This window comes from Equus przewalskii, chromosome 25 (genome assembly GCF_037783145.1).
Source record: "Equus przewalskii isolate Varuska chromosome 25, EquPr2, whole genome shotgun sequence".
NCBI classification, from domain to species: Eukaryota; Metazoa; Chordata; class Mammalia; order Perissodactyla; family Equidae; genus Equus; species Equus przewalskii.
Genome location: NC_091855.1, coordinates 26,389,876 through 26,416,707, shown reverse-complemented (window position 1 = coordinate 26,416,707; position 26,832 = coordinate 26,389,876).

Below are 26,832 nucleotides of genomic sequence, written 5' to 3'. Positions count from 1 at the left end.
CAACTACAACAAAAGCATAATCATGCAAGCAATAACATAAAACACTTCAGGAAAATTACCTTTAGGGGCCAGCCAAGTGGCACAGCAGTTAAGTTCTCACATTCCACTTCTGCAGCCCAGATTTTACCTGTTCGGATCCTGGGTGTGGACCTATGCACCACTTGTCAAGCCATGCTGTGGCAGGCATCCCACATATAAAATAGAGGAAGATGGGCACAGATGTTAGCTCCCGGCCAGTCTTCCTCAGCAAAGAAAGGAGGATGGGCAGTAGATGTTAGCTCAGGGTTAATCATCCTGAAAAAAAAAGAAAGAAAGAAAATTACCTTGAGCAAAACCAGTCAGGCACAAAAGTGTACATACTGTATACTTCCATTTACATAAAATTGTGAAACTTGCAAAAGTAATCTTGACAATAAAAATCAAATCATCAGTTGCTTGAGACAGAAGATAGGATGTGGAATAACTAAAACGGGGCACAAGAAAACTTTCTGGGGCAATGCAAATGTATATCTTTATTGATGCATCAATTATAGGGGTATACACATCAAAACACATCAAGTTATGCACTTAAGATGTGTAAATTACAGTTTGTAAATTACACTTCTATTGAGTTGATAAAAAGAATTAAACTGATCAAACAATCTCAAGGATAGATTTAGACTAAGGCTGTTTGATTACCGTCTTACTCATCCCTCACATCCCAGAGGAAAGACGGAAGTAGAATTGCCAGCAGAGAGAAGCTACAAAGAAACTGATAAAAAGAGACTATCTGCGGATTTGGTGGAAGTAAAAAGAAGGAAAGAAACAAATCAAGGAGCTGAAGAGACAAATTAAAGAACTGGCAGAGCCAATGGGGAATGTAAGGAGCAAATCCCTAAAGCACACAACGTGTAACCCTGGTGTAAGAAATGGTGGGTCTAGGGTTGCTAGTGAACGCGATTTTTAATATTTTAGGTAAATATCAAATCCTTGCACCTGCTCACAGGAGGACCTCTGATTTAGCCACTTTCATTCCTTCCTTTTTTCACTCAACAAGTATTTATTTAACATCTGTTTATTCTATGCATCCTGGAATATACTATTAAAACAAAATGAATGACATTTCACTGCCCTAAAGTGGCTTATGTTCTAGTGAGAATAAAATGATAACTGAAACATCACAAGGGCAAAGACAGAGCCGTGGTGTTTATTATTGGAGCACTGTGGAAAGGCATCTGACTTAGCAAAGGTTTCTGAATGCTTCCCAGGTAAGTTAGAGGAAGGATAATGGAAAAAGAGCATTCCAGTTGGAAAATTTAGCATAAAGAAAAGCACAGGATCGCTGGAATATGGAGCACTGGATTTTGGATACATACAGATTATAATGGGAGATTGGAAGAGAGTAGATTGTGGAGGATTTTCTATGTTACATCAAGCAGCTCGGACAGGTTTTGTGTTTTGATTTTGGGTTTTTTTTTGTTTTTTTAAACAGATCCTATAAATGTAGAGCAATCATTGAGCCAGATTTGTCTGGCACAGTCATGATTTATACCTGCCATCCAGTGTTAAATATTAATAGCAATCTATTTCACTCTCAAAAGTGTCACAGTTTAGGCAACGGGGTGATGGGTATCTTTTAAATAATTTTATCTATTAACAGGACTAAATTTCTTTAGAACATTCTGGTTGCAATGTGAAGGAGGCATTTGAGAGAACAGGACACTAGAAGTCCACTAAGGGATATGATACAATAGTCCAGTTAAGAGATGGCAATGGGCTAAAAATCATGCAGTAGCAAAGCAACTGGTGAGCAGGGAACCACTAGGAGAAGTTTACAAGATAAAGTCCGAATAGATGTACAAAATGATACAAAGAGAGGAGTCAATTAAATACTTTTAGATAAGTATTTGTATCTAACTAAAAGAAAACACAAAAGAAGATAGGGGAGAGAGGAAAAAGAAAAATTAGGGCAAAAATCAAGCAGAGTGGTAATGTTTAGGAAGAATGATCAAGAGCACTGATAGCAGCTGTGGTCCAGCAAGGCAAGGTAGACATAAAATCACAGGTAGATGATGGAAAGATGCCAAATGTTTAGGAAAATTGAGTAGAGTGTGGTTGAGTTTTGGCGTGAGAAAATCTAAGGTAAACTAAGGACCAGTAGACAATGACCATATCCTTGAAAGATTCCAATGGCCATTTGGAGTTTACCTTTATCCTGGGGGAAATGAAGAATCAGCAGAAATGTATAAGGAAGGCAGTAAAATGATCCGCTTAGTATTTCACTTACCCCACAGTGCTTTGGCATAATGAGAGTGTCACAATTTTATAGGGGACTATGTCTAAAATGCCCTTTGGAAGGGAAGCCTGTCTCCTAACACCACTATATCAAGGATGTTTCTGCTCTGCAGAAAAGATCTGGTCCTTTCATAATGCGATGTGTAATATTTTATATTTCACCATATATAGGGTCTAACTACCAAATCAGCACCCAAGGAATTCAGCTGCTAAGACCTTAAAAAATTCAAGAGCCAGCGAATATTAAAAGTTTCAGGTCTTAGAAATAGAAGAGCAGTGAAGGGTTTGAAGAAATAGGTTCAAATATACATTTGCTTTGGATCCTGACCAATTTGGGAACATAGGGAGCTGTGGGAAGATCTTGCTACACATAGATTTTGTCCCAGTTGTCAATAGTCCCAGGACTGTCATTTGCCTCTTTTCCCAGCAAGTGTAAATATGACCATGAAAAAATAGTGAAAAGACGTACTATTGAGACTCAGCAACGCTTGGTAAGATTGCATGCAGAAAGGTTCAGCCAGTACACAGCTAACCCCTTCTTCCAGAAAAGGAGCTTGAGAACCCCAAGGAGTTCATCATTCCTACCCTGAAAATAATTATTTTACTTTACTCAGGCATCAGAACCTATATTGTCAAAGTATATCCCAACCCTTCATACAGGTAGGTGGCCAAATCAGACAGGAAACTCTTCAAAACAGAAAAAGGGATATACTTATTGTTTTAGAAGATGTGAGCTTTCTCACCACACGTCGACCCAGTTCAGCAGCTACGATAAACATGGAATACATAATGCTCACACAGGCAGTCATGCATTTGGTTGAACTTGTAACTTCAGAGAACAGAATGACAAGGGAGGTACCAACAAGTTTGTTCTCCTTTGGCATTTAATAGTGCAAATATTCCACCACCCAAAGCCGACTTTTTATTCTAACATTTGTGGTTGTAGGGAGTCTGGAGGGCATCGTACATTCTACTACACACAGTCAAAAAGAATTTTTTTTTTAAATGAGAGAACGTAGTTAACCTAAAAGCAAGAATCAATATTTGAACAATGATAGAGAATACAAAGTGATATTTTTAATGAAGAATAAAAGAATGTTAAGCCATTGAATTTACTGTCCAAGGTCACACACCAATCACTGACAAAACAAAGGCAACCAAACATATGTTCTTTTTGCCTTTCTACATCCAATCCAACTTTAAGACATTGAAATAGCAAGTCAAGTCACATTCAGTATTTCAAGGAACAAGATTTTCATCATGTCCTTAGAAAGGTAATTTCAGTCTAACAGATTTCATGAGATTGCAAATTTTAGGTTGAAAGCATTTCTAAAAGCATTGCTATGGAGTAAATACAACATAGTTAAAAACGTTCCCCAATAACCTGCTTTTACTTAGCATAGTCTCATTATTTCCAGTTATACTCCTTTGGACCACCCTAAAGTATTGTGTTCTTACTTGATGCTTACATCCCTTTGATGACTTGATTTTGTTTAATAAAATCCACAGGAGGATAAGATCTTTCTTACTATGTTAGCATATTGAACCTCTGGGGAATGTCTGCTTTCACATAATTATGCACTGATTTCATATTTATACAAATATTTTGTGCCTGCAGGGGGGTAAAATGGATCTCTCTCATGAATATTCAACAGTGCCATTTCTTCTAGTAAGACACAAACATCTTTCTCTGTGGATACTAAACACTAGGATGTCTATATATTTCCCCCTTCATGCTTTGTTTGCATAAAACTGATGAGATTCAGGGACTGCCAAAGTAGATATTTATTTTCCCAGGTACCATGATTTCCTAATACCTCCATCCAAATAATTCAATAGCATTTTTCAGATTCAAATCTTCAGTATCAGACAGATTTCTCCATATTTTATATATAGCATATATATGTACTATATATTATATATAAAATTCCAGATGCACAAAACGAGATGATAAATTTTAAAGACTTGGCTTCAAATTGTGGTGGAAAGGAGCCAGCAGGGACAGAGTGCCTTTACTCTTTTTGTGGCATGACTTCTTGCAAGACAACGTTCTACATGCTCAAATTTGAAATTCGACTAGTAAAGAGAAAGGCAGGTGAAGAACCTCTGGAAATAAGTTCGGAAAAGTTCTTTAAAGTGAGCAATTTCCCCTATATAATAACTTTGTCCACAGAAAGATTTGCCATCCATTCATTTATATATTCAATAGCTTTTTTGAGCATCCAGTGTGCTGGGGATTATTCCAGGTTCTAAGGACACTGTAGAGAACACAACAGATAAAGATCCTGTTATGATGGAGCTCATATTCTAAAGGAGGGGATATAGAATATAAATAGTATGTGAACAAACAAATGAATGAAAAAATGGATGAATAAATGAATATATTAAGTAGTGGCGAGTACTATAAATGTAACATGATGATTTTAGAAAAAAAATCTGATATGTTAATATACTTGTCATAGATATATTATGTGTGGTATTTTATAGATTACATATGTACATTGTTTTACTTTATTCTTACAATAAAATACAATAGAATAATTTACAATAGTATAAAATCTTTCATACAGATATGGTCACTTTAAAGATTAGGGAAAAGACTAAACTGAATAGGGGCCGGCTCGGTGGCCGAGAGGTTAAGTTCGTGTGCTCTGCTGCGGCAGCCCAGGGTTCGGATCCTGGGCGTGGACATGGTACCGCTCCTCAGGCCACGTTGGGGCGGTGTCCCACGTCCCACAACTAGAAGGACGTGCAACTAAGATATACAACTGTGTACAGGCGGGGTTTGGGGAGATAAAGCAGAAAAAAAAAAAAAAAGATTGGCAACAGTTGTTAGCCCAGGTGCCAATCTTTGGGGGAAAAAATAAAAGACTAAACTGAATAAATCACTTGCCCAAAATCACACAGCTAGTATGTAGCAGAATTGTGAGTTCAATCTATAGTGATTAATTCCAGCTTCAGGTGTTTCCCATTACATGGGACATGATCTCAGGTGGTGGTTCCACTGTTCACCCATTTCACCACGATTCTCACAAGTGACCTGGAGAAAGTCAAGATATAATTGGAATATAAAGGTATAGTTGGAAGTCTCTAGACCAAACATTAACATGCAAAAGGGATTTAACCACAGCAAGAGAATTGTAGCCGGCTAAATAAAAATTGTTTAGGGTAAAATAAAAACAAAGACACCTACAGAGGAGGGGAAATAATATTCTCCCCTAGAATAGAGAAAGGGGGAGGGGAAGATATCCTTTCCTTTCTCTCTCTACCAATTTCAGATGAGTAAGTACATCACAAATGTGGGAAAGTGAGTCTTTTGGTGAGAGGTAGAAGAAAAATGTAACATGAAGAAACTAGTAGGGGCTTGCCTGGTGGCGCAGCAGTTAAGTTCACACATTCTGCTTTAGCAGCCTGGACTTCGCTGGATCAGTTCCTGGGTGCAGACCTACACACTGCTTGTCAAGCCATGCTGTGGCAGTTGTCCCACATATAAAATAGAGGAAGATGGGCACAGATGTTAACTCAGGGCCAGTCTTCCTCAGCAAAAAGAGGAGGATTGGTGGCAGATGTTAGCTCAGGGCTAATCTTCCTTTTAAAAAAAAAGTCCCTACCAAAAAAATGGAAATCAATGGAAGCCTGAATTTCAGGCTTCTTTCTAGATTAATCCAACCCAGCTGATGCAAATAGAATGGGAGGCCCTGCCCAGAAATAAAGCTTACACATTTTTCCTGAGTTTTTTTGTGTTTCCTTCTGGGGAAATGGAAAGTGAGGGATAGGATTCTGAAGGGGGAGAATAAGGGCTCATTGAGGTGCTTCAAACTATCAAAAAGGTTATATAGGGGAGGAATAGACTTCCTCTACCCTCTCTAGGTCCTTCTGGCTGGGCTATGAATTAAATTCACATGAGACAGCATAACAGGAGAAAACCAAACAAAGCTTTATAACATGTACACATGGGAGAAACCCGGGAAACCGGGTAGTTCACAGAAATGGCTGCCAGCTTAAATATCATCTTCAGCTAAAGACAAAAGAGGATGTTGCCGGAAGTGGTTTGGGATTTCAGAAGGGATAAAGACAATTTATATGGAGATGGAGATGCAAATGATTGTTAAACAAGTTTTGCTGGGCCAAAAATGGGCTCGTTGGTCCCTTTCCATCACACCTATCTTACATTATACTATCTTATGGTATTAGCTCCTTCCTGGAAGAGGCCGTCTATGTTAAATTCTTTTAGGTGGTTTGGAGGAAGGTCAAATGTTCTTCCCGAGTCTTCTGAGCCTTTATTGTCTTCAGCTTGAAATAATCTACATACCAGAGTGGTGCACCTTGGGGCAGCCTTCCCTGACCCCCATCACTTAATACAAAGAAAGGTTCTAGAAATTCTCTTCACACTACCTGGAGAAGCTTGACTGTGTAGGACCAGTACTTTTGTAATACACTTGCAGCCATGAGATTGCCTTCACAGATTTCTTTTAACCTTTTGCTCCCTAGAGTGTTACCAATTAGAATGGGGATCACAGCCTTTGCATGGGAATGAATGACATTCTTTTCCCAAGGTCCTGACTTTCCCAAGTGCCAGGGAGGGGGTAATATGTAAATGTTGGTGTATGCTCCCTCTTCCTAAGTACCATAAACCAGCAGCAGCACACTGGCAACCAACTTGGAGATAGAGTAGAGGAAACTTTGAGATCAAATGATCAATCCTAACCCATTGGTTGTGGTCCCAGCTATGACTGTGGCCCCCGACCCAGACTTCCCCCATCTACTTGGGAGCTCTTATTGGGAAAGAGGTTGTAACTATAAAGACTGCATCATATTCCTTCTCCCTTAATAACAGTGAGCCTCTGCAACCTGATTCAGAACTTTTTTCCAAAATAGCAATGTCATTATTTAAATAGCCACCTTGAAAACCACAGTGCTTTCTTTAGGAATTCTGACACAAAGGGGTTCTCTCAGATTTCTTAATCATAGCATATTCTTTATCTGTTCTCACGAAAAACTCCTTAAGGTTACAAATAGCTTTGAAATAATTCCCCACAAGGTCTTTGTAGATACTCAAATCCTTTCAAATCTGAAACCGCCCTGAAAAAGCATGCAGAGAAAAATGGACTAGATGGCTCACTTGAGTAAGTTTTTTCCATCTCTACAAGCAAAGACTTTTATGAGGACAATCACAAATCTGCAGAGCTGTGATTTAAAAAAAAAACCATAACGGAAGGTTGAATCTGTCAGTCTAGCTTCAGTTAGCTTTTCAGAAACACAGAGACAAATACTTGTAAGAACACAGACCGTTAGATCTCAGGGTTTCAAATAAAATATTAGCACTTTTTGTTGCATGGTCATGAGGTTATGCCCTAAAAGAGGCCATAAGATTTTTTTTTTAAATGAAATATTGTTTCATCAACATTCTTTTGACACTCTGCAGTCTCAAATATTGAATATTTCTGAATGAAATCTTGAAATTCATGAGAGTGATTGAGAAATTAGCATTTTGGGCAAGTTGAATGATCTAGATTGACAAACTTGATTTAGATGAACTTTTAAAAGTTAGATTTTTAAATAGACATTGTAAGGAATTCAAGAGGTACAATAAAAGCTGACCATCTTGGCCACCCTGTCTTCAGTCCTTTCAATTGACCTCCCCATTAAAATATAAAAGGCTAATTAGCACTCCAGGCAAGGACTAACCCATTCTCTTTAATCAAGTATATACTTACTTGACATCAACAGTGAAAACACTCAGCCATCAAAAGACCTTCTGGAAACACAAATCCTACATCACAAATTCATTCTGGAAGCTACAAGCAGCCAAGGAGTCCAGACATTTACATATTTTAAGATGTTGCAGCCATGACCTTGAAATAAACTCTAGGAATCTGCTTGCGAATCACTATGATCTGAATGAAACCCTGTAGAAAGCTGGAGTAAAAGGCCTCCTATGCTGAAATGTAGAATTAGAATGACTAGAGCCAGCAGTAGTTAAACAGTTACTAAAAGAAAAAGTTTTCAAAAACAGAGAAGGCAATTTCTTTTCTTTTCCAGTCTTTGTACCGATCTATGACATTAGTGGACAGGTGTCTTAGGCTATTCAGGCTTCCATAACAAAATACCATAGACTGGGTAGCTTATAAACAACCTTTATTTCTCACAGTTCTGGATGCTGGGAAGCTCATGATCATGACTCTGCATGAGGGCTCTCTTCCATGTTGTAGACTTCTCATGATGCCCTCACATTGCAGAAGGGGCCTTGGAGTTACCATACAAAGGGCACAATCTGCTCACCTGAGACAAAAGCCAATTGTCAAGAGTCAAGATGGTGGCAGAGAAACAGCATTTTATTAGGGCTTGTTAGCAAGAGGGAAGATGGCAGACTAATGTCCAAAAGAACCACCTTAAATGGGGCACAGAATCTTGAAGGAGTTATATAGGGCAGTGGGTTACAGGGGAGGGGGTCAGGAATGTTGACCCTCTGGTGTTGCAGACTGGGAGTTGCCACAGCAGAGCTTTCAGTTTTCATTGATGATGGCTATCAGCATAGACTCTCTGTTTGGGGGATCATCACATTCCTAACGAACTCAAAAGAATGAAGTTACCGTCTTATCGCAGCTGGGAGGTATATGCACTAGCAGGGGTCACAAAATTGACAAACAGGTGGATCTCCTGAAGGGTGCAAATCCAGCTGGGTTAGTCAGAGATCATTCAAAGTTACAACATGGTCTCTTTTCTACCAGATGGCTTTCCTTATGTCAACCTTGTCTTGAGCCAGTTTCATAGGGATCTCTCCGAGGGATGCTTGTTTCATAAGGCACTAATCCCATTAATGAGGGTTCCACTCTCACAATTTAAGAATCTCTCAAAGGCTCCATCTACTAAGACCATTAGCTTTGGAGGTTAGGATTTCAACTTATGAATTTGGGGATGACACAGACATTCAGACCACAGCAGGAGGAATGGCTGTCAAAGGTGGAGATAAGAAAGAGGGTTTCAGATCTGTCACCTTTTGGAGTACTTCAATAATGGAGCCAGGGGGAATGTGCAGAAGTGGGTCATGTATTCTCATCTTTCAGTGAGGCCTGCACTTGAATGCAACAAAGTGTCAAGTAGTTAGATGGACTGCACTGTGGCTCAGGAAGACTTGGATTGTATTATTAATTTTCCAATAGCTGTATAACCTTAAGCAAATTAATTTCATATTTCTGAATCTTAGTTTCCTCCCCCATACAATGGTGTTAAAAATCTACCTCAAAAGGGTATCAAAGTGTCTGTGGTACAGACCACTATCACCTATTTTCCTTAGTCACATAAGAATTAGGTAGGCATATGTAAGGCCAAAAGAGCTTTCCTTGCCTTGTGACAAATTTCTGTACAACAGTATATAAGTAGAATATCATATGCTACTTCTGAAAGCATTCCTTACAAGACAGCAGTACGTGCTGTTTGTCATTTTCTTACTCTTCCCTCTCTCCATTTTTTTGCTTGGCTTGTGGATGACAATCATGAACTCTGAATATGAAGGCCACCACTTAAGGTAAAGTGATGATCTGGAAGAATCTATATCCCTGAGGACTTTGTGGAGCAGAAATATTATGCTAGCTTCTAGACTGAGTGTTTGCGTTCCTCAAAAATTCACATGTTGAGACTTAGTCCCCAATGTGAGAGTATTTGGAGGATGAGGTCTTCGGGAGGTGATTAGGTCTTGAGACTAAAGCCTTCGTGAATGGGATTTGTACCCTTATAAAAGAGACTCCCAAGAGCTCCCTCCATCCTTCTACCACACGAAGAAACAGCAAAAAGACCACCATCTGATGCTGGCCCTGATATCAGTTCCCCTACATTAAACCCAGCATATATGGGGTTAAAACCAAAGCACTCTTCCCTACTTACTCTCTGGCTCCCCGGCTCCAGAATCCACTATCTGCCATGGAGACAGACAGCTAAGAACAACCACCTGGATTCCTTATCATGTCCTCTTCCTTTCTGCAAACAGCTTCCCAAGGCTGAATGCAGGCTTGTGGGAAAGCTTCAGCCAGCCAGGCCACTGACTCACCCCTGCCCATCTACAAGCAGCCACATTCCTCACAAACCTTTAAAACCCCTGGTGCCCCTCTTTCAGGGAGACAAGATGAAACAAGACAAATTTGAGGACTCACTCTCATCTTCCAGCTGATATCATCCAAAATAAAAACACTTTCCTTGCCATAAGCCTGGTGGTTCAGTTTTTATTTGGCCCCTCTTGTGTAGTAGGTAAAGAACCTATGTTTGTAGGTGGTAACACATCTGTGAACCAGGATGCAGTCACTCACCAGATAAAGTCTGCTGGTGCCTTGATCCTGGACTTCCCAGTCCCCAGGACTGTGAGAAGTAAGTTTCTGTTTATAAGCCACCCAGTCTACAGTATTCTGTTATAGCAGCCCAAATGGACAAAGATGCTAACCAGAAGTTAAATGCATCTGTTTTCCACTTATGTGAGAGAGAAATAACTGTTTTGTTTGCATCACTGTAATTTGTTTTCCATCAAATGCAAGCAATACTAATTTTTAAAAATGTAAAATTTAATACCTGTAAGTAAAGTGCCCATGTAACAGAACCTAAAATACGTGGAATTTTCTTATTGAGAGTGACAGAGTGGTGGACGGCAAGAATTCAGATATTGCAGGCTGAGAAACTGGTGATTTGTTATGCACCAGCAAAACATTTTATTAAATCATTGCCTGTCCTTGGCAAGGAGACGATGAGTTAGCCAAGGCTGTGACATTAGAGTAAATGATAGGAAAGGTAAATAATGTTGATGTGCGTTTACTGCTTCTTGCCACTTTTAGCAACTCCCTGCATGAGACATATGAACTCTGACTTGAGCTAGCTGGTCTGCAAAAAGAGACGGAATTGTACGTGGTTTCTGCATCCGACCTAAAATCTGAATTAATTGCAAGTCCGTTAATTTGGATCCTCATGAAATTGAAAAGGTCAACTTCTTTGTTACTCAAAGCTGAAACAGTTTAAACAGAGTGCCTTGAAGAAATAGTTTTAATAGAAAAAATTCTGTGGGCCCAAGATTTATGCATCTTCTGTTAAGAATTCTTTGCAGACAATGAAAGCCATCTCAGCTATAAAAATCGGATTAAGGAAATTGTCTTAGCATCTAAACCCACCATTGCAGATAGTATAATAGTCATTATAGCTATTTACCCTCAGATGCACATGGTGGGACTGCACTTATCCATTCTGTGTGAAGTTAGGTGTGGACATGTGATTCTCTTTGGCCAGTGAAATGTGAGTGGAATTGATGTCATTTCCTGACAGAATCATTAAAACCAGTCAATGGTTTAGTATATGCCCTTCCTCCTGCTCTGAGGATCCTGGAAGCATTTGTTAAAAAGCAACTCTACCAACTCAGGTCCCTGAGTGACTGCTGTGATAAGAGTTTCCTGCCGAATCTTTGCTTTGCTAAGCTGCTGAGATTTTAGGGTTGCCTGTTCCTATCTTATGCTGACTGATGCAGATATCTTCAAGGGGGTTACATGAAGCTGAAGGGAAATGGGCAAAATTCAGATGCTGGTAAATCAAAGACCAGAGTAATTTAGTTTAAAAACTATGTACAAGCATAGTCTGGCCATGGTTAACATGAAGCATAAATTGGAAACATACTAATTATTTTTCCAAGGAAATCACAAGCTTGGCCTCACAAAAATCTGCAAATATTTCATTTCTAACACCATCCCTGGGCCCTCTAATCTGTGCTAGCAAGAAGCAGGGTATGACAGCTGTGTAGCTCCTGAGACAAAATGTCTAATGCCCAACTCAGATATAGTCAGGAAGAATGATTGGCCATGAGAAACTCCCAAGAAGGTAGGACCAAAGACCATATAGATCCCTTTCAGAAAGCAGAAGGAGGGTTTTCCAGGTTGATTTGTAAGCCTGTCATCAGAAAAAGGAGTGGCTGTTACTTTGGCCAAGTGATCTGGTGACTGCTATATGTGGCCCTTTCTCCTCTTTTCGAAAAGGGCTTTTTATGGTTGTAATCCTAGCCCTTCTCTGCCGTGGCATATTGTGAGTATGAGAAGCAAATGCATCTTTTGCCAACTTCTAGAGAAAGATGAGCCATATCTAAACAATCTCAGAAGGGTTATATATCAATCAGAGACCCCAGACTTTGAGAGAGATGAGTGGCAAGATTAAAATATAAGACTATTTCTTTTGGGAAGGTAGTGAGCAGCTCCATGAGTGAGAAGAAGGGTGTGTAAGGCTATTAAGGGGGCCAATGAGAAAAACTGTGTCAGAGATTCCTACTGGTCCCAGAATATCTGCTGCCTTCTATTGTAATACAATTTTTTATGTAAGCTTATGTGCGCCTAAATTGAAGACTTAAGACTTCAGCACATACTTCAGCTTCCCTTGCAGCTATAGTAAGATTCCAGGAAATGGAATATAAGTAGAATTTTCATGTGTCAGACTGAGAACTTTCATTGAAAGTCAGCTGGTACATACCTTTTGCCACCTCCTTCTTTGGCTATTTCTATATCAACCTCCTTGGATATGGATACCAAGATCTTGAACCATGAAGACAGAGACCAAATCCTAAGGATGGTACAATGGTGACCTAAGGAGACTAGTCTCTGTGAATATCGTGGAGCAGAGCCATCATACTGGCCCTGGACCACTTACCTCCAGACTTTCTATATGTGAGAGAAAGAAATCAACTTCTCTCTTGTTTAAGCTAATATTCTTCAGGGTTTTCTGTCAGTCATAGTTAAACCTAACCCTTTTCTAACATTAAATAACTTTATGATTATAAAAGTCAGTGCTATAGAAGTTGTTCAATGCATGTGTTGACTATATAATGAAGGAAAATGTGTTATAACTTGTATGTCTCAGACTTCTCTGTTCTGTAGGTAAAAATGTCTCATTGACACGAATACTCAAATTTCTGCCAAATTCTGAATCCTCACCTGCTTGGCTTAACATTCCCCTGCTTCCCTTTAAACACACAAATGCCTCAAAATATTCCAAGAGAATTCAAGAAGTCTCTATGGTTAGGAAGATTTCCCATGAGCTCTCCCAGAATGTTATTGTTCTTTCCATCTACTCTCATCCATCAGGAGGCCCAATAACTGTCTATTCTCAGAATCCCCTTTTAGACACAGATCTACTGAACACAGCTATCCTATAACTTTCTCTCTCATTAATCTATTCTCTGTCTCATGGTGGCCCAGAAAGAGCCCATTGTTTTGTGGTATATTCCAGTATTTCAGATCGACTCTGGTGTCAAAGAAAAGTTTCACCTGACTAGTTAAATAGTCAAAGAAGACTTTATTCAAAACTATTGCAATAGGAGTCAAGGCTTTTGCAACAGGTGATAAAGATTGAATGTAACTGTTGAAACAAAAGGCAGAAGAGTTTTTAAGAGCTGAGGTGAGCTAGCAGAAAACTTGGAGGACATTAGCGGGGAGGTTGATCAATGCGAGTAGGCCATCTGTGTTAGCTAATTGACACTTATCTAAATAAGGCTCCTACCCTCCCACAGAGACTGAGAGATAGGGCCACTATCTTTCTTGATAATTACATTTCAAAGGAATGGCTCCCAAGTCCCCAAGAAAGACTCCAGGATTGCAAAACTGACAAGAGGCTGGGTAAAGATTTATATCTCAAAAGGGGAGAGAAAAAATTTACAATTTCAAGTTTTCTAAAGTAAATGCTCTAAAAAAAGGTAGGTCATGGGCCTGGAGTCAGGAAGAAATCTGTCTAAACTGGATAAAATAAGTTCCCTCCGTCACTAAATTGGTTACAAGAGTCCATATATCTATTTCCACTAAAAACCGGCAATGTTTTAGTCAAGGATACCTAAGTTTAGTGAACATGAGATGGTCACATACAGTAGGAACGGAGTCGCATATTGCACAGAAGTTACCCTGGGATCCTCAGATCCCTTCTTGGGGGAGAGAGAACACAAGTGGCAGAGTTAATGTTGACACTGTTCCTACATGTTAAGATATTATCAAATCTAAGATTAACTTTGTGCTAGGGTATAGCCCTTTGTAAAGTAGCAGCTACGTTATTATTCAGGAAGAATTTACACATATGACTTATGCCTAAGAAATATCTATAAACATTTAGAACCACTAGGCTCTTAAGCCAAACACAGTACCCACAATGCCACATATATACTCCAGGAAGGAAGGAGCATAGACAGGGCCCAAATATCTCAGAATCACATTTCTTGCTCCAGGTTTCAATCATACTAGTAATTCCTTTCCAGACATGCCCTCATATCTTACCTTCTTTGCTCTTTCGGCATCTCAGGAAGATAAGTAATTCTTTTAACTCTAGTAGAACAAAGCAAAACACCACTCTCAACACTATATCACCTGTGCAAAAAAGTACTTAGAGATGAGAGGGAACTCCCTACTCTGCTCCCAGCCCCTAAATAGAATCCAGCTGAAATGGTCAGCTAAAATATGCTTAAGAACCGTAGAATATCTGTGGCTCACATACAAGCGTTTATTTGCTGACCCTGCCTTTGCGAATTGGCTCAAGTTTTGCTGATTTAGTTTGAGCTTAATTCTAGGACATGGGTTTGGTTGAGGTCAGCTCCACAAATCTCTCTCATGCTCCTTGGACGAAAGGCTAATCAGGGATATCTTTTCCCAGAGAAAGGCAGGAACACCAGGTGGCAAGCCCAAACATACAGGCACATTTCAAGCCTCGATTCAACTCCCATTTGCTAACATCCCATCAAATAAGTCACACAGCCAAGGCCAACGTTAAAGGGGTGGGCAAATGTACTCTTTCCACACAAGTCAGGGAAAGGGAATTAACAGTTCTGAACAATAATCCAATTTACAACAGAATCTGAGGATCCCAGTTGTACCTCTGTATTTTCTTTATAGGTGAATTAAGGTCCATTAAAAGCTTTAGTGAAGCCCATCAGATTCTACTTGCTGAGTTCCAACATTTTCTTCTCCTATCCCACCAGACAAGGAGAGGTCACCTGATCCAAAGGAAAAGGAGACTGCTGAGGGGTTAGGGATTTGCTCATTATAAAGTGGAGTCATTTTATTCCTTCTGCGTCTGAGGGCCAGCTGGTAAGGGAGAAGTAACAGTGAAGACAATACAGGAAGGATTAACCACCCACCACTCCTGAACACAGGCCAATAGCCTGGATTAGATTAACATCTTTTATTGATGCTACTTTGTTCTCACAAACGCTATTGCAGTAACTTTAGGAGGCTGGAAGGCAACTGTTGGCATAGTGTAGGTAAACCCCCTTATTTAGGGGCTCAGTAAACAGAAACTAGGTCTTCAGGATTTACAGGCTCTATACTTGATGAATTGAAAGCAAAGTTCTTGGCTACTGGTTCTCTTCAGCCCACTGTTTTCAGCAAACCTCTCCTGCCACCTCATTTATGTGCTGTGAGAATTCCAGTAAATGTGATCTCTCTTCTGTTCGTTTACTGATGCTCTTTGAATTGATGCCCCAGCTGTATTTCTCTGCCTGCTTTTCCCTTTAGCTCAAGTCAAACTATTTCGTAAAAGCCAAAAGCTTCCACAGAGAGCTAAGCAACCATTTCTAGGCATTTAGAGAATTGTACGTTTCTGTGCTATAAAATTTACGGGAGGGAGTTTAATAGAAACTGAAGGACTTTCACATCAAAAAGTCCTATTGAGTTAAAACTTCACCCTTATGTTTCCTTTTGGACTATAAGCAATAATGCTGAGCCAAACTGACTCTAATTGCAGTGAAGTCTTCAGTGACCAGAACTCAAACTACCCAAAACTCAGTTAATTGGAATTTAGGATAAATTTATATATCAAGCAATATACGCAAGTGGCAATCAGAGACTTCTACCAAATTTTTTTCAAAAAGTCAAAATTCAATGGGAGCCTTAAGGTCAGAAGAGATTATGATCATACTCTAGTTAAGCTTCTGCTTATAGGAACAGATCTCAGAGGTTAAGTGATTTGGCTCTATACAAATCTTGTTAAAGAACAGTCTCTGTACAAATCCATTCCCAATATATATTGCCAATATGTTTTCAAATATCCTGAAGTGGGATATATCTCCAACAATAATTTCTTTCAGCTACTGTATATACAATTATTAGTAACTTTACCCCAGGGTTCCTCGATGGGGAGCATGCCCTTCATAACATCAAAGGATTTTTACTTCCTAACTGATTGACGGTCTTCTCTATTTCTACCACCAGTTCACTCAAGGTGCTGTCAGCTTTCCAACCAACATAAGAATTTCAACATCAAGCATGGTCCCCTTCCTTGAAAACTTATGCCATCTTGGCTGTATATAACCCACAACTCTTTCTCAGCCATTATGAGTCAAATCTGTTCATGACATCAAGTAATGATCAAAAGAGAATTTAAGGTGGAATAAACCAGTGTAGTACATCAACAGTAAATCAAATACAGAAATGCACAATACTATGTGTAATAGCTCTCCAGGCTTATAGACTTTGAAACGTATGTTATAATTAGAGTATTAAATATCAAAATGGAAAATATATGAATACAGACATGTATACGTATGTGTGTGCATGTGTATATGTGTGCACACATGTGTATATCTCCCATATACTATTTCCCAGTTAACACTCTATACCCCATAATTAGCAAGGCAGTGGTAAGCAAGGTATGCTCTGACACTAAACACCTTTATTTGTTCTCCTAAACAGTGAAATTCATCAGAAGAATAAGTACCTCCTACCCCTTTGTGCACCACCTCAGTTCTACGTGTCTCCCCTGTGCTCCAGCCACTGCCCAAGGACCAATTTCATGAAGCCTTCAAGCAGCTTCATGCAGGCAGTCTGGAAGTACCTCCCACCTACACAATAGAGCTCTCACTTTGACTCTAGGGAGTGGGAAGCTTTCCAAGCATCTGGCACACATTCAGGAGCAGCCCAGGAGCGCAGGAAAGTCAATACCTTTGGAGCTACTGTTGACCAGTGAGGATGGAACCAGTGGATAAATGCTTTCCCTTTTTGTTTCCCAGGTGGACAGTTTCGAAACGCATTTCCTAAGACTCCTCAGGAGGTCTTGCAGAATCTAAGACCAGTCACCTAGAGCAGCAATTAACTCAAAAGAAATACATCTTTGTATCGTCTTCCCTTCCTTTCCCGTTTCACCTTTTCACTCCTCTTTCCTAAGATGACTTCCTAAATGAACTACCTGCCTGGAAGCCTTTGTCTCAGGCTCTGCTCTCAGGAGAACACAGGCTAAGAAGTAAGCCTTTTGTAAGGTACCCAAATGTTGAAGAAAGACCTAATGATATTCACCAAACTGCACTTGTCTAGGCAGCAATATAAACACTTCAGGGTGGTTTTCAAATATCAAGGGATAAAACAGAATTTTTTTTAGTCTTTTCTATTAGGCAGGTAATTCAATTGTAGATTATTTTCTCTGTTTAAATTTTTTTCTCTTGTAAGATATTCTGTAGCAATTTAGTAATATTTTTGTTTGGAATCAGATCTTTTCCTAGAAAAGTGCATCTGTAACGTTATACAGAATGTTGTTAAGAAAATGTACCTCCGGCGTCTATTTACCCCCTTTTTTCTCTAACTGAACCACATGCAGAGATTTGGAGAGGTGAGGTGCTCAGCTACAGGACTACACTTCTGTCTTCCGTGCAGTGAAGTGAGACTGTGCGGCTAAGTTCTGGCCCATAAGATGAAAACAGAAGAATACGGGACTTGCAACAGTTCTCTTCAAAGGGAAGGGAATACAGGCTACTCAGACTTCCTCGCCTTTCCTCTTGATACTTGCCTGGAAAATGGCAGTAATGACTGGATATCCAGCAGCAGTTTGAACTATGAGGTGACTTTGAGAAAGCGAACCAAGTGTAGGAAATGCAGGAGCAGAAATATGAAGAATTCTGGGTCCCTGATGAACATGGAATGGCCATGCCAGCTCTGAATTGCCACCTTCAGATTTCTGTTATGTAAGAAGAAATAGTCTATCTTTGTAAGTAATCATTATTTGGGGTTTATCTGTTACATGTAGCCAAAAATAATCCTAACTTATAAAATCCTATGTATAGAAATTATAGGCAAGTGTCCATTAAGAGAGTGGTTCTCACTAACGGTGACAGTGTTCTAAGAAACACTTGGAAATGTTGAGACATTTTTCGTTGTTGGAACTTGAGTGTTGATACTGGCATCTAGTGGGTGGGGGCTAGAGATGATGCAAACTATCCCATAATGCACAGGACAGTCCTCACAACAGAGTTATCAGCCCTAAATGTCAGAAGTATAAAAGTTGAGATATCCTGCATTAATTAAGCCAGTTTACTCCCTCCTCTCAATACAGACGGATTAGTCTATACAAGAAGTTACCCAAATAGTCTTGGAATAAACCAATTTTGTTTGTTCATCTCCTTTCTTTTAGCCTGATTTGTGTTACTTCTTTCTCCTCGATGTAGCAGGGTTTAAGGTTTCCAATGCCATAAAGAACATATTCCTTTGACTTGTTTTCTTTTAACTTTAGAGAGATCAATGACAGAGCAGAGTGAGAATCTGATTTTAGGGCCACTGGATGAAATACCAGATATAACCCAATTCCACACACTTCATTGTTTTCTTTCTACAGCTGAAGATGTTTGCCTCCATGGGAGGCTATGTAACACATACTCAATTATTCTCCCTTCACTTCATTAAGACTTAAAAATATTTTTTGTTCACTTTATTAAAAATAAAAGATATTCATTATAGAACATTTAGAAATCATTATTTAGCAAAGGGAAGAAAATTACAGCCATTCATAATCCCAACAGACTGAGAAAAACTATTAACTCTGCAATGGATGTTTCCAGATCTTTTTATATACATATATTGGTACATAAATGAGACCCTATCTACTTATTATTTATAAGCAGCCCTTTCCCCCTACTTAGTAATCACACTTTTATATCAATAATTATCCGTCTATCTTTCAAGAGTCCAGAGGCCTCCCACCTTGTAAAGGGAAAAATGACTTGTCACATTTCTAAATGACAGAATAACACACAGATTTGCTGTTTTGAGAATACCTCCCTAAAACCATTAGGAATTTTCCCTACACTTTAGCAAGTAAGGTTCCTATATTGCTGGAAGTGTCTTCTATTGCCTTGGAAATTACGTAATCTATTCCTTTATGCCCCTCAAACACACTCAAGCACACACGCACTCAAACATATACACATTATCTCTAGATAGAAAAAGATTTCATGTTTTATATTCAATACAATTCCCAGTGAAACCTGTGAGAAGACATACTTTAAAAGAGGAAAACAAAGCTCCAAATAGAGAAAGAAACTTCCAGTTTACTACTCGTTTAAAGAGTAAGTTGAGAGCTGTTACAAGAGCCAGATTTGAAGAGGAGCTGCCTTGCCTGGAGAAACAGGAGGTTAGGAATATAATTGGCACTTATCATACTGAAATGCTTCTTAAAATCATAAGGTTGAAAATCTGTAATTTTGTGAATTAGCATCACGTTTGAAAAATATTTTGCATGAACTCACCAGAGGACGATCATTGCAGTCAGAGAACTTCAGCTGGTCTACTGGGCCATGATGCCCAAGGAGAAGCACACGTTTACCTTCTCTGGCCTGCACTAAGGGGCTACACCTATGTGTTCAGTCAGTAAGAAGAGAGGATTTGGGTGAGGTCCTACTGAAAGTTTTTCTGAATGTGCTGTCTTAGTGAAGATAAGAAAGAATTGGGGGGCCTGCCCGCTGGCATAGCAGTTAAGTTCGCACGTTCTGCTTCTCAGTGGCCCAGGGTTCGTGGGTTCGGATCCCGGGTGCAGACATGGCACTGCTTGGCACACCATGCTGTGGTAGGCGTCCCATGTATAAAGTAGAGGAAGATGGGCACGGATGTGAGCTCAGGGCCAGGCTTCCTCAGCAAAAAGAGGAGGATTGGCAGTAGTTAGCTCAGGGCTAATCTTCCTCAAAAGAAAAAAGAAGAAAGAATTGGGTTTCAAGATAGAAGAGCATTGGCTTGAATATAGACTACTAGCAAAGATTTAAAGTCATGATTAAATCATTTTTTTTTCTTATTTTGAAAGATATTAACATCTATTTCCCCAAAGCCTGTGACTGGACCAGAGATTAGTCATGAGGAATAAGCACTGCCTTGTGAATCATGGGTTCCCTTTCTGAGGTGAATAATGCCATGGACTTCTCTGGAATACAATCTCTTCTATATCAGAGTAACGCTCTAGTCTACTAATCCTGAATGAAGAGGCATGGGTTCATATACAAAAGTAATAACAGTACAAGAAATATTAAAGATGGTAGGTTGAACAAAACCAATTTGTACTTAAGCTACAGGGAAAAATCTGTGCTTCAGTAGAAAACTATGCCTTGTCTCTAACATACCCTTCAATGTATCTGATTCTATGTAAGCTCTTTTCACAATTCTAAATTGTAGATAACTGATATCAGTGGAAAATAATTGTTGTATATAGACATGAAAATAAATCCCATTTGGTGGAAGGACAACCCCTCTCTGTCCCCATGGAAAAACTAATTTTGACACTCGGGCTGGTAAGGGTTAATTCAGGAGGCCTGAGTCGCTCAAACCCTGTACATTCCAAACAAAGGCCAGTCTTCAGGACAGGCTCTTGGTCAGTTTCAGAGAGAAAACCTCTAAGCCCTTAGAATATACTGCCTGATAAGAATATTTCGAATGCCTTTTTTATGTTTTGGGCCACTCTGTACCAGTTTGCCCAGGTAAGTTTTTCCTAACAATGTGATTTACGGTGAAAACCATTTTTGCTCTGGGGGTGGGCTGGAGTCTGAGTAGCTGAGGTCAGTCATGTGGGCACTGTATGTTTACATGACTGATCCCCAATAAAAATCCACAGACAACACTCAGGTGAGCTTCCTTTCACACATCAGCACCAGGAGAATGAAGTACATACCTGTGTGGCTCCACTGGGAAGAGACACCTGGAAGCTTACGCCTGGTTTCCCCTGGACTTCCCTCTCTGTGCCCTTCACCTTGCTGATTTTAATCGGGGTCCTTCTGCTACAATAATCCATAACCACGAGAATAACATCTTCTGAGTCCTTTGAGTCCTCTAGCTAATCACTGAGCCTGAGGGTGGTCTTGGGGACCCCCAATGTACCTCCATTTGCATATCCTTTTCAATTTTCCATATCTATAAACATCTCTCTTCTTTGGATTTTCCTTTGAACCAGTTATAACATCCTGATTCCCTCATTAATGTGTGACTTAAATGAAATCTTTAACACACATTCATTTTAGGTCTGTAAGTTATGATTTTACCTTTTAAAAAAAATTCAATAAAAGCAATGCTTCTTCAATATTGGGAGCCTCTTCTAGGATAGATAAATCCAAACTAATATCTTTCTCCCTTACAACTTTGCTACTGGTTTGTATGTTAAATCAAAGCCAGTCTAAGACTCAATTCCTCCATGTACCATAGACGCACTTATTAGCAAGTGGAAATAAAGGGGAGTTACACCATGTGTTTAGTAGCTCAGCTCTCCTGACTAGCAGGCTCATGAGAGGCTCTCAGGAGGCAGACTCAATGAGACTCTGGTGGCAGATCCAGTCAGCCTTTCGTAAGCACGAGTGACAGGGTTCTCCATGAAGTAGAGATTCACAGTACTCCAAAAGCTGCAGTTATTCCACCATCAAGTCTGCTAAATTCTTCTAGCTCATTCGTGCAATTGCCATGGGAGATATACAGACTTCTTAAGCAACCACTCGTGTTTAACACCTTTATTTCAATGATGGAAAGTTATTTCTAACACCCCTTATGCTAATAATAAACAATCTCTCTTGTGTAAATTTCCACGTAAGAGTGCTAAGTTACCACCTCTGAAGGTGTTGATTTCTGTTTGGGGTGCTTCATATGATATGCTGTTTAACCACCTCTGAAGTGTGGATTCCTGAATAGGGTACTATAAATGCCAGCTTACCCTAGGGTGTAAATTAGATTTAACTTGCATATATAAACATATATCACACTGTTAAAATCCAAATAGTCTTAAAATAAATTCCACACAGGCAATAAAATAGTGTTAGGAAGAACACCACAGAAACTCAGAGCAACCATTATCATCTTTCTTTTCATCTTCCTTTAGGTATGCTTTGTTTACCTTATTTCTTAAATAGTCACTTATCAAAAGTCTTTTGGGCATCTACTATATATGAACAGCATTGTGTTAGGTAATTGAGTGATTTAAAGATGATTAAGTCTTGGTCGCTCAAACAGAATGGGAAGAAAATAAACTTATAACCAAATGTCCTACCATGTGATAGTAGCTCTATAAACAGTATCTTTATTTTTCACAATGACCTTGAAAGGTTGGTACTATCATCACTATTGTGATAAAAGAAGAAACTGAAGTTCAGAAAGGTAACATACCTTGCCACACAAAGTAGTGAAACTGAAATTGTGACCAGAATGAATCCCTCTATAAGCCCTGCTCTTTCCCCTAGAGCACAGTAAGGACCCCCCTTTCCTCCCCAAAGTGACCTTGGATTAACACAACTGCATAGACATCAGTTCCTAGGTGTCTTCACTCCATAATGACATTAACATTCAACGAGTAACTATATATGACAGCCACTGTGTTAACTATTGTACATGCCTTATCTCATTTTCTCAAAAATTCCAAAGCTTTGACAGGCTAGTATACAAATTTAGGAAGATAAGTTGCTTGATTAGGCAGAAAATAAATGATAAAGTGAGATCTGAACTTAACTTCTTTCATTTTCACATGCTTTCTATATCCTACTGTCTAGCTGATGTCAGTAATGCAAAAAAATAAAAATGACAATTAGACATGAAGACAGAGCAAAGGAAGGTGAGATTACTGGGCTCTGGATTGATCTAAATTAAATTCATGAAGAATGTTAGGTTTTGTTTGTACATTAAACAATGTTGAAGACTTATGCATATAAAAAGGAGAAGGAAAAGTATTACAGTCTCAGAGTATTCGGAAAATAGTGAATTGATAAGCATGAATGCAACTAGGATTTTTAAAGGGAGACATACATGCAAATGCATCTGGAAATACTTATTTCAACAAATATCATTGAATAGCACCCATTGTTCCAGGTACTGGAGATACAGCAATGGATAAAAACACCAGTCCTCTCAACATGCTCACAACCTAGAAATGCCCATGTAAGTGGTGAGGAAAGGATGGACTACCCAATAAATGTGCTGGTACAAATGGTTGTCCATATGGGGTAAACATTAAATCAAATCTCTACCTCACATGGTGCATAGAATACATTTCAGGCAGATTAAGAATCTAAATGATAAAGTAAAATTTAGAAAATGAAGTAATGTTATTTTAATATCCTATTACAGAATATTTTCATGATTTGGGGATGAGAAGAATTTATGAAACCATTCACAGAAATCTCGAGACAAAAATATTGACAAAAACTTATGAAAATAAATCTTTTATATGCTGAAACAGAAATAAAATGAAGACACCACAATGTGTGGACGTATCAGCAAGATGAGCTCATGAATTGCGGTCATAAATCAAACAAACTCACATGAACTATCAAAACTCAAATTTTAAAGCCTCATAAGTGTTATCTGGCCCAAAGAAAATAAAATAAAAAAGCACATTTAGACAACCAGAAGGGCCTAGAACTAGAATGTACAACTATGTATTGGGGTCTTTGGGGAGAAGAAGAAGGAGAGAAAAAAAAAGAAGATTGGCAACAGATGTTAGCTCAGGTGCCAATCTTTGAAAAAAGTAAAAGCACAGTTAGAAGGCTTTTATCATTAAGAAAAAATACATTTACACATCTTAGGATCCCATTATTTCTAACAACTTTAGTGTTAAATGGAAACAGATCAGCATATGTCTTGAATGCCAAATAATTTTTAAAGAATGTGCTCAATCTATGCACAAGTTGTAGATTTCTGTGTATGGACAGAAAGTCAGGTAATATAAACAATAAGACCAACATCTTCAAGTTGTTGGGTGGGACATAGTCACTAAAAACAGAGCTCAGTATGATTCAGGGCAGGGCAAAGAAGCATGCTGGTTCTCTGCTGCTCCTAATCTGCTGCCCAAATACAATCTGGGAGAAAGTAACCTCAGTTTACCAGTATGGTGTCTTTCTTCTTTAGTGGATAGACCATCTCCATTGGGATGGAGTTTATCTTCTTTTTTTTTTTTTTGAGGAAGATTATCCCTGAGCTAACATCTGCTGCCAATCCTCCTCTTTTGGCTGAGGAAGACTGGCCCTGAGCTAACATCTGTGCCCATCTTCCTCTACTTTTTATATGTGAGATACCTGCCACGCATAGTTTGACAAGCAGTGTGAAAGTCCGCACCCGGGATCCAAATCAGTGAACCCCGGGCTGCCAAAGGTGAACGTACAAACTTAACTGCTGTGCCACGGGGCCGGCCCCTCTCTTTTTTAAATACATAAACATCTTTTAACTCTTGGGAGATATAGAATTAGGGGAATGAGTCAAAACCACAATATTAACATGGAATCTGTATATATTTTAATTTGTATATTTCTCAAGTTTAAGAGACTTTATCCTATAAATGATAGTCTTGCTACTCTAATTTAAAATGCATATTTGAATTTAGACTTAGGATTTTGAGTTGATAATCTACTTAGTTTAAGCATATTTTTAGTACAAACAGAACTTTAGTTTCGCCATATTATAAATTTAGTCTACTATATGCATATGAGTTATTTTTAAGCAAACTCTTTTAGATAGTTTTAGATTTACCAAAAGTTATATAGTACAGAGAATTAATTCCCATGTGACATACATACAGTTTCCCATATTGTTAACCTTTTACATTAATCTGGTACATTTGTCAAAACAAATGAACCAGTATTGATACATTATTATTAACTAAAGTCCACAGTTTATTCATATTTCACTAGTTTGTACTAACATCTCTTTCACGTTCCAGGATCCCATCCAGGAATTACATTTAGTCATCATGTCCCCTTAGACTGTGAGGGTTTCTCAGGTTTTTCTTGTTTTTGACAACCTTAACAGTTTTGAGCAGTATTGGTCAGTATTCTATAGAGTGTCTCTCAATTGGGAGGTATCTGATGTTTTTCTCACAGTTAGACCAGGAGTATGGGTTTTGGGGAGTAAGACCACAGAGGTCAAGTGCCATTCTCATCATATCACACCATCAAAATGACTTATCTTTGTTGACGTTAACCTTAATCACCTGGCTGAGGTAGTATTTGTCAGGTTTCTTCAATCTACTCTCTCCACAGGTGCCTTCTCTCCCTCCCTCCCCCCACTCCCCTTTTCCAAAAGGTACTCTTTGGATGGAAGTCATTATATGTAGCCCACACTAAAGGATTGGGGAATGATGTCCCACCTCCTTGATGGGGAAATATCTATATAAATCATTTGAAATTTTTCAACATGGGAGAGTTGTCTATTCTCCTCATTTACGTATGTATTTGATCATTTATTTATATCAGTATATAATCATGAATATTGATTTTCTGCTTTGGGTTATAATCCAATGCTACTTTATTTTGTTGCACAAATGGTTCATTAGGAGCTCTTTCAGTTAGATCCTGTGACTCTTTGACAGCCATTCACTTGTGTGTGCATGTGCACAAGTGTGTATATATATATATTTTTTTTTTTTGAGGAAGATTAGCCTTGAGCTACCTACTGCCAATCCTCCTCTTTTTGATCAGGAAAACTGGCTCTGAGCTAACATCCGTGCCCATCTTCCTCTACTTTATACGTGGGATGCCTACCACAGCATGGTTTTTGCCAAGCAGTGCCATGTCCGCACCCAGGATCCGAACCAGCCAATCCCAGGCCGCCAAGAGGCGGAATGTGCAAACTTAACTGCTGTGCCATCAGGCCGGCCCCACAAGTGTATATTTTTAATAAGCATGTCTTTACTTTCCGGCCCTAAGATAGTCTCCAGGCTCATTTTGTATATGTCAAACCCAGCCCTAGAGTCAGCCTTTAATCCAAGGACTCGTGGTTCCTTTCGTCAGAGAATTAATTGTATTAGAAACAAAGCCATTTAATGTGCTTGTTGCTACTGGGGCATAAGAGTTATGTAAGTATTTAGAAGTATTTTGTTTCTTAATTCAAGCAACTACTTAACAGAGTCATATTTAAAATTATAGTAAACGTTTAATTTATAAGTGCATTTCGAAACATTTGAAAAAGTTTAGCTTAGTTGTAAATAGGACTAAATATTATTCAAAAGCTCCTTAAAGTGGTTAAGAATTACTGGACATAAATACATTGATAAAATTTTTACAGTATCCTTAAAGCCCAAGAAGGAACTCAGTTTTTTAACTTCTATGAAATTACCTACTATTAAAACCAAAAAATAATGCTTCAAAAGAGCTTGTGTACTTAAAAGCCCAAAACACTCCAAAACATAATACACATAACTGACAGACAGTCCCTATCTGAAACACTCCTAAACCTGCTATATATCGATTTAAAAATAAAAAACACTGATAGAGGAATGAGCAATGGGTAAGTACACGTAATTCACAGAAGGAGAAATCTGAATGCCCAATGAATATGTGAAAATGTGTTTACCCTC